This window comes from Microplitis mediator, chromosome 8 (genome assembly GCF_029852145.1).
Source record: "Microplitis mediator isolate UGA2020A chromosome 8, iyMicMedi2.1, whole genome shotgun sequence".
Classification (NCBI taxonomy): domain Eukaryota; kingdom Metazoa; phylum Arthropoda; class Insecta; order Hymenoptera; family Braconidae; genus Microplitis; species Microplitis mediator.
In genome coordinates, this window is record NC_079976.1 from 22,870,082 (window position 1) to 22,885,177 (window position 15,096).

At 30.8% G+C, this 15,096-nt stretch overlaps 1 long non-coding RNA gene across 1 annotated transcript; it reads right to left on the minus strand.

Moving 5' to 3' along the window:
• Positions 1–316: 316 nt before the first annotated feature.
• LOC130673515 (uncharacterized) lies at positions 317–5,566 on the minus strand. The gene is made up of 3 exons (XR_008990897.1): positions 5,441–5,566; positions 5,152–5,257; positions 317–474 (listed from the first exon to the last, which is right to left on the minus strand). It is a non-coding gene; the product is annotated as an uncharacterized LOC130673515 (long non-coding RNA).
• Positions 5,567–15,096: the final 9,530 nt, after the last annotated feature.

A 15,096-nucleotide genomic window follows, 5' to 3' on the forward strand; every position in this document is an offset into this window, starting at 1 on the left:
TTTGTTTTTTCAGCGGAGTGATTTTGTAGTGATTTGGATTCCATTTAAATCAGCATTCACTCCGATTCAGAGTTTTAATATTAAAATAAACGCCTTTCATCAAAAACACTAAACTACCATTTTTTAACAAGATTTGATATCTTTTGCATCGATGCTTGATCAAGCATTTGGTCAAGTACTCTATTCAAGCAACTCGCACAATACTATTGCTACTAGAGTAATAACTACTAGAGTCGATAAAAAAGATATTAAATTGTCAATAAATGAAAACCTATTAAAAATTTTTTTTGTATTGAGAGTTTCATTAATTGGAAAAATACATCTTTAAATTTTCACTGTATTGTTATAATTATTTTCCAAATATATTGGTTAGAGTTACAGCATTCCCGCAAGAGGTACGCATATACCGTCACCCATTTTACTACTACATGTTGTAATTGCATCACAACAGCCAATACCTTGTGATGGATTGCACTGCAAAAAAATATATTTTAATGATTATTTATATTTTAGTAGAAATTATTATCGTTTATCGAAAAGTATACACAAAAAATTGTTATTTTATCAACTTTCACACTGAGAAAAAATTTATCTTCAGACAATTAAATTGGTTTTGTTGAATTCTGTTAAACTAAAATTTATTTGGGACAACTAAATTTTATTATATCAATAAAATCTATTTTATCATTGTTAACAAATGATTTAATAGGCTCTATTTGGTTGACATTAATATTTCTCTCTCTAAGATAATAAAATCATTTGGTAGAGTTAAGAAAATATATATTTAATGGACAGCCAAACTGTTTTATAGTGCCAACAAATCCAAATACTAAAGCAAAGTGTTATTATATTAACTCTAATAAATATTACTTAGACACAAAAAAAATATTAATTTGGAATAAATATATATATATTAGAGTGTCTCAAAAAATCGACTTTTTTTTTTTTTTTTGAAGAACATTGAAAAATCGACAGAGTATCTCTAGACAAAGACCCTGTTAAAATATGAGACCTTAATATTAATATTTAAAAGTGGCGATTCACGACTTTCTATTTTCCATTTAAATAACATGGGAAAAAAACAATTTAAATTTTGGAATTTTATACCTCGGCGATGGCTTATTGAACAGATAAGTTCAGGATATATTTTTGTAGGAAATTGAACGCTCTACAAAAAAAGTCTCTTATCATTTTTTGATAAATTCATCTGTTCAAAAGTTATTGGACCTCGAAGTCAAGTTAGAGTAAATTTCGAGATCTTTTTACTTTTCCGGCGAAACTATCGGACTTATCATAAAATGTTATGAGATCTTTTTTGTAGATAATTTTATTTTCTACAAATTATTATTGATAAATTTTTTTCAAATTCTGCATTGTTTTCTAGTTATTTCCATTTTAATGCCAAGCTCTTAAAAAAGTAGTGTTCTGATCGATTTTAAGAGCTTGACATTAAAATGGAAACAACTAGAAAACAATGCAGAATTTGAAAAAAATTTATCAATAATAATTTGTAGAAAATAAAATTATCTACAAAAAAGATCTCATAACATTTTATGATAAGTCCGATAGTTTCGCCGGAAAAGTAAAAAGATCTCGAAATTTACTCTAACTTGACTTCGAGCTCCAATAACTTTTGAACAGATGAATTTATCAAAAAATGATAAAAGACTTTTTTTGTAGAGCGTTAAATTCCCTACAAAAATATATCCTGAACTTATCTGTTCAATAACCCATCGCCGAGGTATAAAATTCCAAAATTTAAATTGTTTTTTTCCCATGTTATTTAAATGGAAAATAGAAAATCGTGAATCGCCACCTTTAAATATTAATATTAAGGTCTCATATTTTAACAGGGTCTTTACCTAGAGATACTCTGTCGATTTTTCAATGTTCTTCAAAAAAAAAAAAAAAGTCGATTTTTTGAGACACTCTAATATATATATTTGTTTGAGGTTAATAAATATATAGTTGAACCTAATGATTATTGATTTAAAAGTTATGGTGTTAGGCAGCAGCAGCTGGAGTAGTTCGGTGCTCGCCACTAGATCGCGCCCACCATTTGTGGTGTCCCTGGTAAGATACTTATTGCAGAGTTTGTATATTCGCCAGCTTAAAGCCTTCATGGGATGGTTTGTCCGTTGAATATTTTTGATAATAATATACGGGTATCCTGTATCACACTCTGACATTATTGTCTAATAATAATGTTTTTTCTGAACAATTTTTGTCATAATACGAAAAAAAGTACGTGTGAAGGAAATAAATTACTTTTCTAATTATGCATTTATTTAACTGTTAAATAAATATTCTGTCATTTTAAAATAATATTTAATTATTATTAATAACTCATTCTCTAAGGCTCATTGATATATTCCATTATGACTACTTTATAAGTTCTACAGGTAATCAATTTGATTTTATGCTTGCTACATAACGCATAATTATCTTTACTGAATCTTTTATAGTTTCTAATAATTTGTTTTGTTGGTGGATTATAAAAAATTTAGTTAAAACAACCAAATATATGATTGGCAATGGGCAATCAAATCATTTTCTTGTCATAACTAAAATTTAGTTGTCAGGAGAAAATTTTTTTCTCAGTGCAAGCGACGTACTTATGGGAAATAAAAATCTCTAGAAAAACCAGTCCTTAGTTGTGACACGATAAAGTTGAAATTTAAAAAGTCATGGTACTTTAAAGTTTAATACTTTGTCCGACAATATCTTTGGAACGAATCAACTGATTCTAACGTTCATGGTGGCAATCGAAAGGGTTCACCAAGACTTAAATTGGATCAGATTTTGAAGTCAATCGGTTGAGTAGTTTACAAGTCTACGGAATATAAAAATTAAAAAAAAATTCTTCTTTAATTTTTGTTGCATAACTCGTAAATCGCTCGATCGATTTGTTTCTGAGTTTGATTTTATCTAAGTCTCAACATGCTCTTAAGATTGTCATAAAGCATGCATGTGCAAATTGGTTGATTTGCTCCGCAGATATCGTCGGACAAAAATTACTTTTTTTCAGCGAAATGAATATTTCCCGCATGAAATAGTATATTGTGTGACAGGGGATGAAACAAGCCGATTTCAGACTACGGTAAAGTTGGCTGACATCTATAGGGAGGAAAAGATCTATCGAAGAATCGATTTTCGATTCCCACTTCGAGTCTGTTCATCTCGGTTCTGGAAATCGATTAATCGTCACAAAAATTCGATTTTAATCGATTTTTGAGTGAAAATTATCATGTAGCAACATTCAAATGTTTTTTATCCGAAATTTTCAAAAATTCATAACTTTTTCAAAAAGCAATATGAGAATTCAAAATAAATCGTGGACGTGTTTTTCAACAAAGAGTATAAGATGTAAAGGAATCGAGTGAATAAATAATGATCGGGTCCAAGACCTCGCTGATTGAGGTGGAATGCCCCACATATTACTGTCCACTGCGATTCTGAATGCAGCTAATGTGGAATTTATTTAATGTTTGGCTGTTATTTAACATTAACAATAATGTAGGGGAGGGTGGGACAGAGCGGCCCCCTAAGCCAATTATTACTTTTTGTGTCTTTCAACCATCAGATCACTTTACTTTTGTCCTATTTCGAACAAATTTATGGACATTTTGCCGAAATTCTGAAAAAAAAAAATTGTTTTTTGGTGGGGCAGTAGGGCCCCCCTCCAAAAAATGATAAAAAAATTTTTTTTTTCTTTTTTTTTTTTTTTACCTATTTTTGGTTTTTCATTACATAGAAAAAATTTTTTTAGCTGTAATAAATCGTTCACCCTCGATTAGCTTCATTGCTAATTGTTATTTAATAAAAAAAAACAATTCTATATTTCTTATTTGTCATTACTTTGAACCCAAAAAACGTGTTTTTTAATTTTTTAGATTATAAATAGTTTTACTTTATTTCAAAAATTTATCAACTAAAAAAAAAATTTTATTATTGAATATTTTTCGTGACCAAATTTGCCTCAGACATAGAGAAGCGGCCGAAAAATTAAAAAATCATTTTTTCAGAAGTGTTGTCTGGTTCGTTTTACCCCAGTTGTTATGTGTAGGGCTGGGAACGTGGAAATATCATAATTTTTTTTAATTTGATGACAAATATATGAAAAAATCACTTTTTCAAAATTTTTGGCTTGTCCATTTTGCCCCGGATGTCATGCGTAGGGCTAAAAATGCGCAAATATATCGGATTTATAGTAATTAGTCGGAAAAAAAAAATTTTTTTTCGATTAAAATTTCAGGGGGGCCGCTTTGCCCCATGGGGGCCACTCTGCCCCACCCTCCCCTATAGCTTTTTGAAGTATTTTTACACTGTAAAAAGAGCGGTGTTAAAAATGGACTCATTTTAACTCCGCCCGGTGTAAAAATGAAATTACACCGGTGTAGGAGGAGTAATACACCGGTGTTAAATCGGGGTAACCCAGAGAGGAAAGTACTACGGGCCCAGGCTTGGCCCAACTTTGTAGAACCTTGGGCCAGGCTTGTAAGCCAGTCTTGGCCCAGCCTTGGTAGAAGCCTGGAATGATAATCTCGGGCCAAGCCTGGTTGCCAGACCTGGCCCATGCTTGGTTGCCAGAACTGGCCCAAGCTTCCAGGAAACAAATAAATTTAATTAAAAAAAATTTATTATTATTAACCTCGTAGAATTCATGATCATTAACGTTTTAATTATCTAAGAGAGGTAAATGATGTGAAAAAAACTCGGTGGGAATTCTGCTGGACTCTGGGCGCGAACTGCCGTCCTTCTGATTACTGGGTCCGAACGGTAGCTACTGGACGAAACTACTAACGTTGAACTGGTACATTTATATGATCTACTTATATAAGCCATAGGTATGTCCAAACTTGGGTAATCCTACCATTGGCCCAAGTCTGGTATGCCATTGGATAGCCAAGGCTAGGTTAACCAGTCTTGGCCCTAGCCCGGGTAATCATTGTAACGGCCAAGGCTAGGTTACCCAGTCTTGGCGCAAGTCTGGGTTGCCATTGGGTGACCAAGGCTAAGTTACCCAGTCCTGGCCTGAACAGTTTACCAATATTATAATGTTTTCGAGCTCTCCAAGCGGGAAGTTTTGAGGATGGCCCACAGGACCATTAATTGCTTAGATTTTGTCACTGTGTTATGGTAATTACTCACTGTATAATATTGACATGCTGCATCTGCACAAGCATAGACACTAATCAATAGGAAAATTGATAATAATAAAATTATTTTCGACATTTTTTTGATTTTATATCTTGAGCTGTAAAAAGAATAATTATTTAATTTGATATTGCAGCTAAATTATCGAAGATATGATAAAAAAGTACTTCAATTAATTTATAGAGCACAACATTTTCTATAAAAAATATTTGACTTTTTTTTTCGTAAATTCAATAGTATAAAAGTTATAATTAAAAATATATAAGCACTTATAAGTTATTACCGATCGTTGTTCTCGAAGTTCTGTAAACTTTTGTGTAATCAATCTGTGGATCGCTAACTTTTATATGTTGAAAATAGTGACCTTCGACATTTCCAATGATAATTATTTGTTTGTCATGATTTTGCTATACAACACTTTAATGTCGATAATAGTATTTTTGATTAGTTCTCAAGTTTTGGAATTTTCCTTCTTTCTAACATCCCACTTTTATATAAATTTAAAAAAAATCTATCCTTATCTACACGGAAAAAGAGCAGTCGAAAAATTAAACTCTTATCTGTATTTATTACAGATTCATCAAACTCGATATTGTCTAGCTCTCGATAGTAAACAGATTTTATAATTATAAATTTTATTCTAAAATCAGTTAAAATCACATTTTTGATCGTTATTATTACTATTCCGAAGAGTACCCGGGAAAAAATGATCAGACCTGACCATGCCTGTTCATGTATGATCAGGCCTGAAATTAGACCTGATCATGCCTGTTCATGTCTGTTCATGTCTGAAGCATGAAATACGCTCAGGCCTGATCATACCTGTCCATGCCTGTTCATGCCTGGTCATATATGTTCATGTCTGTTCATGGCTGTTCATGTCTGCTCATAGATCTAAAATTTTTTTGACCAAGAATCTATCACGTATAAGATTTTTATTACTTGAAGTTCATACGAAACTTACTTTTCAACTAAATCTCTTAGGTCAGTGGGTAGCGAGTTACACTTTCGAGCGCAAGGTCCACGGTTCAAATCCTGCACACGCCCGAATTTTTTATTTTTTTTTATTTTTGTAGTAATAATTATATACATGTATAATTGAATATAGTTATACATAATTATATATAATTATATAGGGCCATTTTTTATATATAATTTTTTTACCCGGATGGGCATGAACAGACATGAACATACCTGATCAGACCTGAACATGCCTGATCAGGCCTGGTCAGGCATGGTCATTTTTCATGTCTGATCAGGCCTGATCATTTTTTCCCGGGTAGTGTTCTTTTTAAGATATGGATGCAATAAATCTTAATTTTCACAGTTTCACCTATCAACTGTTACCCGGGAAAAAAAATTTAGATCTATTCAGATCAAATTGGATCTGATGTTTTAGATCTGAACAGATCTGCATTTTGGCCATATCTGTTCAGATCAAATAAGATCTATTCTGATCAGAATAGATCTGCTTGGATCTATAAACAGATCAAGGTAAATAAAAAATACTCTTAGATCTGCTCAGATCAAATTTAATCTAATTCGCTAGATCTACATCGATCTGTTTTTTAATCTCTATCCTAATAAAAATTTATGTCTGATTAAAAATATATTAAATATATCACAATAATATAAAATATATAGGATTGAAGCCATTTATTTCAATTACGATAGACTTTTTAGAATTATCAAAATTCAGGTGAATGTCTCAAAATTCAGCTAGTTAATCTCATAATTATGATATAATGTGAAGAAATATTTCTTTATAAAGATCTTTATGATCTGTACAGATCTAATCTGATCAGAGCAGATCTGAACTTTTTTTTTCCGAGAAAAAGTTATGTCAGCTCAGATCTGGTTTGATCCGTACGAATCCAATTAGACCCATTTATATTTACTTCATAAATTGATCGTTTAATCAATGTTGATCTATTTTGATCTGACTAGATCTAGGTTGATCTGACTTGATTAGATTTCATCAGGGTAGATCTGGACTATTTTTTCCCAAAGAAAAATGTCATATCTGATCAGATCTAGTTTGATCTGAACAGATCAAATCAGATCTACTCTGATCTGGGTTCAGTATAAATTATGATCGAATTTGATCTGAGCTGATCTAATTTGATCAGAACAGCCCATACAGGAGCTGCCAGAGTTGAACAACGGGCCCCTACTTGGCCCAGCACTGGGAAACCTAGCTTTGGCACATTTATATTGGCCCAGGCTTGGGCCAGGACTGGTTAACCTAGCCTTGGCCATCCAATGGCAAGCCAGGACTGGGTAACCTAGCCTTGGCCGTTACAATGATCACCCGGACTTGGGCCAAGACTGGGTAACCTAGCCTTGGCTATCCAATGGCAACCCAGACTTGGGCCAAGGTAGGATTACCCAAGTTTGGATATACCTATGGTTTATATAAGTAGATCATATAAATGTACCAGTTCAAAGTTAGTAGGTTCGTCCAGTAGCTACCGTTCGGACCCAGTAATCAGAAGGACGGCAGTTCGCGCCCAGAGTCCAGCAGAATTCCCACCGAGTTTTTTTCACATCATTTACCTCCCTTAGATAATTAAAACGTTAATGATCATGAATTCTACGAGGCTAATAATAATAAATTTTTTTGAATTAAATTTATTCGTTTCCTGGAAGCCTGGGCCAGGTCTGGTAACCAAGCATGGGCCAGGTCTGGCAACCAGGCTTGGCCCGAGATTATCATTCCAGGCTTCTACCAAGGCTGGGCCAAGACTGGCTTACAAGCCTGGCCCAAGGTTCTACAAAGTTGGGCCAAGTCTGGGCCAAGCCTGGGCCCGTGGTACTTTCCTCTCTGGGAGATCTAAATTTTTTTCCCGGGGTATTCATTTTTAAATAAAGCAAGAATTCAGAATAAAAAGTAAATAATACTTTATAGATTTATTTGAACTATACCAAATTTTTCTTATTGTTCATTCAGGAAAAAAATAAAAAAAAAAATTTTTTTTAATAATTTTAAAACCCTACCCCCCTCCCCCCTCTTAAGGAAATTAAAAATTTCGATAAGTAATTTTAGTTCACCGGCAATATATGATGATTGGAATTCATTTCATGTGTGGTATTATCTAGTCTTGCATAGATAAGACGCGGTGCCACAAGTAGGAAAAAATAATAAGCCTACACGGAGAAAAATAAATGATTGGAGTTATCATACTAAATTTGTAGCTGCAATCATCTAGGATGATTAAAAAATTTTTCAGTGTAAAGATGGTTAGTGCTACAATTTTTTATAATTGCAGTTACCATTTTTTATAGTAACAGTTACCATCAGGATGATAACAGTAACCATTAAGATGATTACAGTTACTATCAGGATGGTAATATTTACCATCAGGATAATAATGTTTCCTATCAAGGATAGTGATAATTTATCACTGATAAATATTATTAAATGCTATAAAAAAAATTGATCAAAAATTCAATAATTTTCAAGTACTGGTGCAAAATTATAAATTTTTTATTACAAATATGATGACAAATATACTTAAATTTTATTTATAAAATTTTTACAAAAAAATGACAATTATTTATTTTTTACAATTATTCAAATCCATAATTTAGTTATGTACACTTGATTGTCTAAAATATTGAAATAAGTTACTGTACAGTCTTCAATATCAGCATAAAATAAAAATTTCCAAGCGAGAGAGCTTCTGTTAATAACTTTGAATGATTGAGTGTGTTCATCGAAATAACAATCATCCAAGTACTGGGTAATGAATAAAATTTGGCCATTGTTGACATTTAGTATTTTTTTAACTTGGTAAAATGATGGTTCGTCAGACGGTTTCATTATAATTGAATTAATTGTTATTCTATCATTCTGAAAACTTGTCCATTGAATGTCTTGAACAAGGTCGTCTATTTTGTATGGTAAGGGTTCATGACATCCAATGCTGACAAGAACATCATTAATGGTAACATCATTAATTGTCTTAGATGGTAACTTTAATCATCTTTAATGGTAACTACTACAATTTCTGATGGTAATTGTAACCATCTAGATCGTAAATATAACTATTTAAAATGATAACTGTAACTATCTCTAATTAACATACATGATTGTAACAGTTACCATAAATATGATTTATACAATCATCCAGATAGTTGTCACTACCATCGGGTTGATGGTAAAAAATTTTACCATAAATAGATAGTAACTGCAATCATTTAATTTTCTCCGTGTACGCTTGTTCCAAGCTTGTGTCAAGGCTCGTGAAACTTGGGCCTAGTCTGGCAATCGAGCTTGGCCCAAGCCTGGTTAAACTTTGAGATGATGGCCTTGGGCTAAGTCTGGCTGCCAATGCTTGGGCCACGCTTGCCAAACGAGCTTGGACCAAGCATAAAGTTGTATGTATGAGGCCTATACTTAACTATGGCACTTCTTATAGAACTCATTCATTCTTATAAAATCTCTATGGGAATTTATGAGAATCTATTGGATTCTATGAGATTTTCTAACCAGGGATGTTGCCAAGTATCATAATTATGATTTTTCAAAATTAAAACCACTCAAGATACGACTAGACAATTTTAATTTTTTTACTAAAATAAAAATTTTGTATTAAATAAAAATACTAAAGAAAGAGATAAATTAAATGAGCTGAAGGTGGTGTCTGGCAACACTGCAAAGAAAATCCGATCAAATTTAACGGGTTCTCCAAATTTCTCAGGTTTTTTAACAAAAAAAATTATTTTTTTTATGTGTAAATTTTCGTAAAAATAATTATCATTTATTTGTTGATACTAAAAAGTATAGTAAAAGAACTCATAAAATTTCAGAATACTAGGAAATTTATTTTCCTCTTAGATAATCTTTTTAAAAAAAATTGCAACGCTGCGCTCATAGCGTGGGACGAAGGGTAAAAATATGTGCATCGACCCTGTGAAAAAGCTCTCATAAATTCTGATAAGATATTGAATATTTTTTATGAGAATCTATGAGCTTCGAAAATATCTATGAGATTTAAAAAAATTCTCATATGAATTTTTATGAGAATCTATGAGTCAAAGCTTTTGATGTTTTCCTATCATGATTTCCGTACTAGATTTTTAAAAGAATGAGTAAGATTTTTTAATTTATGAGATTTTGTGACTCGAATTCCGCCAACGATTATGAGATTGAATAAGTACTTTCACTTCTATAAGATTGTTGCAGTTTATTCTGATGTATTTTCAATAAGAATTGATCAGGCGAATTCCGATGTTATAATACTTACAAAATCGCAATAAGATTATTTTTTTATACGAAATTTTCAGAATTTATAAGTTTTAGTAAGAGTTATCCTAGGAGATAATATCTTATTGAATATCATAAAATATTTGTCATATTTTATGAGAAAATATTTAACATGTATTTCTTCGAAATTTTATGAGACTGAATCAGGAATCACATGGACAAATGCAGACCTTTTTCTCATAAAAATTTTATGAGAATTAGTAAGAAAATCTATAATCGAATTAACTTGTAAAAACTTGAAAGATTTAATTTTAATTTAAAAGCTATGTGATTTATGAGTTTTTGTAAGTTTTATTTAGAAGGCTATTACTTATAAAATATTATGGAGTACTTATGAGATTTTATAAATATTTTCCATTCACATAAAATATTAATTTTATCAGATTCATTTAAAAATAATTGCTTAACTTCATTTTTTTTTTTACAAGAATTTACACCAGAAATACTAATATTATCACTTTTTTTTGTACTTTGAATATTTTAACTGTTCGGAGATGAGTGAAAATATAAGTTTTTATGTGATTTTTTACAAACCCAGTAATGTATCTTGCCGCATTTTTTTTTTTGGTGCAAGATACATTATTTTTTTGTAGCAATATTGCATTTTTTTGGTTAAACAGAATAAAATTTCTTGGAACAAGTACTATTATTTTCACGCAAGTATTTTTGTATTCTCCGACCAAAATAACAAAAGTTGCTTAAGTAAAGAGAAAAAATTTTTTGGGCGAAAAGATCGATATGGAGAAGGGGAAAATCACTGGTGCTAGCCAGCAGCAGCGGGAGTAGTTCAGTGCTCGCCACGAGATCGCGCCTACGACATGTAGTGTCCCTGGTAAGACATTTATTTCAGAAGTGTTATATTCCGCAAATTTCAATACGATTTTATCCGAGTACTCCTCTGTCATTTGACAGACCAACAAGTACCTGTTTGGGTTGTACTATGGTATATCCCATAATACATCATGAGAATTTTAAGAAAAAATTTTTTTTGATGCACCATCTATGAGAAAATAATTGTATAAGAATTTTTGAGATTTTTCGTGGACAAATACTGATCGTTTTCTTATAGCCAATTTTTTTTATGAGATTTTATAAGACATTTTCCACAGGGAATGTATCACTCTAATAAATACTTAATATGAGGAATTTAAAACATTAAATAATTTATGAATTTTGTAAGGATGGCTAATGTATAAATTTAAGATAATATAGGAAATCGTTAATGAAAATTATTGCTGAAATACTTTTATAAAATTAGAAGAGAAGAATAAAACTAATAATATACAAAAACACTTTTTTATTTCATGATAATCTATATTTTTAAGAGAATGAGGAAAGTTTTGTTCCCGCCATATCTATATGATAGAATTAGTTGATGTTATTGAAATTGGTATCATTAGAAAGGTCGTGACTTGAATTTGTGTCTTTTCATACTTTAAACTCTTTTTAATTGCCAAGTATCGAGATAAATAGATTTATGTATGTCATTCGAATTACATTTAAATTACGCGGGAAAAAAGACGATCGTATTTATTTTCTTTAAATAAATTAATACTTTAATTATTCTGGCACTAAATATGACTGAATGCCACTGAATATATGGCTATATTATTTAAATCGCGTCACTTATTCCAAATTGACAGATTTTTCTACTCCCTTTTGGTTTTAGGAAGCTTCTCAAAGCCAAAAAATTGTGGATCGAAAAAAAAAGAATTCATTGACACAAAAAATCGTTACTCGCCTAAAGAAAATTTTGACTTACCCCAATAAATTTTTTGCATTGTGAATTGAAAACAAAAATTTATTTAGAACTAGAAAAAATTACTCGGTGTAAGGAATTATTTCTTGACCAAAAAAATCTTTTCTCGCCCCAAGAGAATTTTTAGGTCAAGGTTATTTCTAGGTGCAAATTAAAATTTTGTTGCGGCAAGAAATCCTTTTTTTCTGCGTATTTTATAAATTTAGTAGTGATATTTGGGCAGTCACGTAGTGGCTGCAGGTTGCTCGTATGTTAATATTCAAATTAGTACACGAAGAGAAGTTTATGGTAACCGTTCCTAGTACGTTTATGAAATATCATCTCATACCGTTATCCCTATCCAAAACACCCCATAGAATCCATTAGAATGGGTCAAAAGCCGCATAGAATCCTATAGACTTGTATTGGTTTTTAAGCGGCTTTTGACCCATTCTAATGGATTCTATGGGATGTTTTGGATAGGGATGATAATGATTATTTGGAATTATGGGATATAGGCCCATACTTTTTAGGAAAAGTTCTCATAAGTATGGGAACAATTCCCATTATTATTCCCAAAATATTGGACCTAATAAAACATAAACATATATGTTAATTATAAATTTATAAATAAAAAATACATCTGGATTTGATTTCGGCTGTATTTTTATTCATCACACAAGCATTAATAAGTTATCTATTCTTCATGGTATGCGTGTTGAGTGACTCAGAAAATGTTTAGTTTCAGGGTTATGTTACACTGAGAGAAAAAAACGGTTTTCTGAACTAAGGAATCGTAGTTCACAGACGACTCAGCTATTGAAGTCAGTTTCAGTAACTAATACGCCACAGTAAAGTGCTCTATGACTACATAGTCGTTTTTACTATTTTTAGTTACATATACTAAGATAGCAATAATAAACATAACTAGTTTAGGGAAAGTTTTTATTACTATCAGTTTAAAGTTAACATAACTATAATTTATATTGTAGTAAGAAATTTATTCTTAGTCTAATAAACACTAAGATTATTGTGATGTTAATAATGTACACTTAGTTCTTCAGATCATTTATAATAGTAGCAATAAGTATTTGTGTCTAGATGTACACACTAGAAAATCGAACTTTCTGCGAATGTACTAATTTGACTTATTGTAACTAAACATTCATAGTTACCATTGCCATAATTTAGTATTGCAAGAAACAAAATTATTTAGCGATCTGTAGTGCAAATTTTGTTTTATTGTTACTGAATTCTTTTTTCTTTAATAGCCAACATTTATGTGATAAATACAGAAAATTTTTTTTCTATTACATTAAATGTACTTGATGTTTTTCTATTATTACAAAAATTATTTTAGGAAACATTAATGTTGAACATTAATGTCATAATGTAATTTAGTACATACTATATTACAATCAAAAAGGATACTAGTCACTCTGTCAAATAACAGAGAAGTACTAATGCCAGGATTGTTCTCAAGCTTGGAATATAATACTTCTGAAATAAGTTTCTTACCAGGGACACTACAAAAAGTGGGCGCGATCTAGTGGCGAGCACCAGACTACTCCCAATGCTGTTGCCTTGCTCTGGTGACTTCCCTCTCCTCCATATGTATCTTTTCTCCCAAGAAATTTATCCCTTAGTTTAAGCAACTATTCTGTTTTGGTTGGAGCATGAAAAGTTCTTCCGCTAAATAATAGTACTCATTAAGAGAAATTTTATTTTTTTTAAACAAAAAAGTGCAGATTGCTACAAAAAACTAATACATCTTGCTTCAAAAAAATATCTAATTTTAAGAAATAAAAACTTCTGTAACAAGTAAAAATTTATCTTGAATTTTTATCTCGAATCGAAATATTTTTTTTCAAGTCAACATATTCCTACGCTTAAATCGAAAAATTTTTACTTATTTAAAGAGTTTTAATTTCTCAATATAGGAGATATTTTTTGTAGCAAGATATGTTAGTTTTTAGTAACAATTGCATTTTTTAGTTTGAAAAAAATAAATTTTCTCAGAATAACTACTATTTTTTTAACGCGAGAATTTTTGTATGCTTCAACAAAAAAAAAAAAAAAAAATAAAAAGTTGTTTAAGCTAAAAGGAAAATTTATTGGGAGAAAAGATATATATTATCTTGATTGATTTTCATTTTAATAAATAATTCCGAATTGATTGACAACAAAAAATTTTTACACGCCCTTTTGGTATAAAAAAAATTTTTTTTCACTTTTTTAATCCATCTTCACATTTTTAACAATTCGGAATTGATAAGCAAAAAAAATGTTTGATACGCTTCTTTGGCTCAGCAGACCCAATAAGGCGTATATTTTGCAGTACGCACTTTTGGCATTAGGATCGGAATTTATAGCCAGGGAAACTAAATATTAAGGGTATCCATAACTATATTCCCTTTGAATTTTTTTTTACAGTTGATTATTAGTCAGCAGAAATATTCTATAATTATTAAATTAACTGGAAATTGATTGTTTAGACAACTAAGATGAAATAGTACGCTTGATACTTTTGTCAGTAGTAAAAGAAACTAAATAAATGCAGTTCTATGTGACGACAACTAAACTCTTAGTTGAGTCAACTATTAAAATTATTTCTACCCACTATCACACAGTCACTAAACTAACATAGTTACTGAATCTATATTATGTTAATTGACCCAATGATAAAGGTAATATTGTGTTCACTACTAAGCCTTGATTTAAAAAGATTGAAGTTTTGTAGTGACCATAATGAGGCAAAAATAGTTTCTTAAGTTTAGTTAATGTAACTATTTTTTCGTGCTGATTCACACTAGTATATAGTTCCAGTAACAATAAAAATTGGTTAAGGAGACTATATTTTTATATCTGTCGCTGAATAGTTCAGGTTACTAAGCACTTTTCTCTCAATGTAACAGTTATACTTAACAGAGTA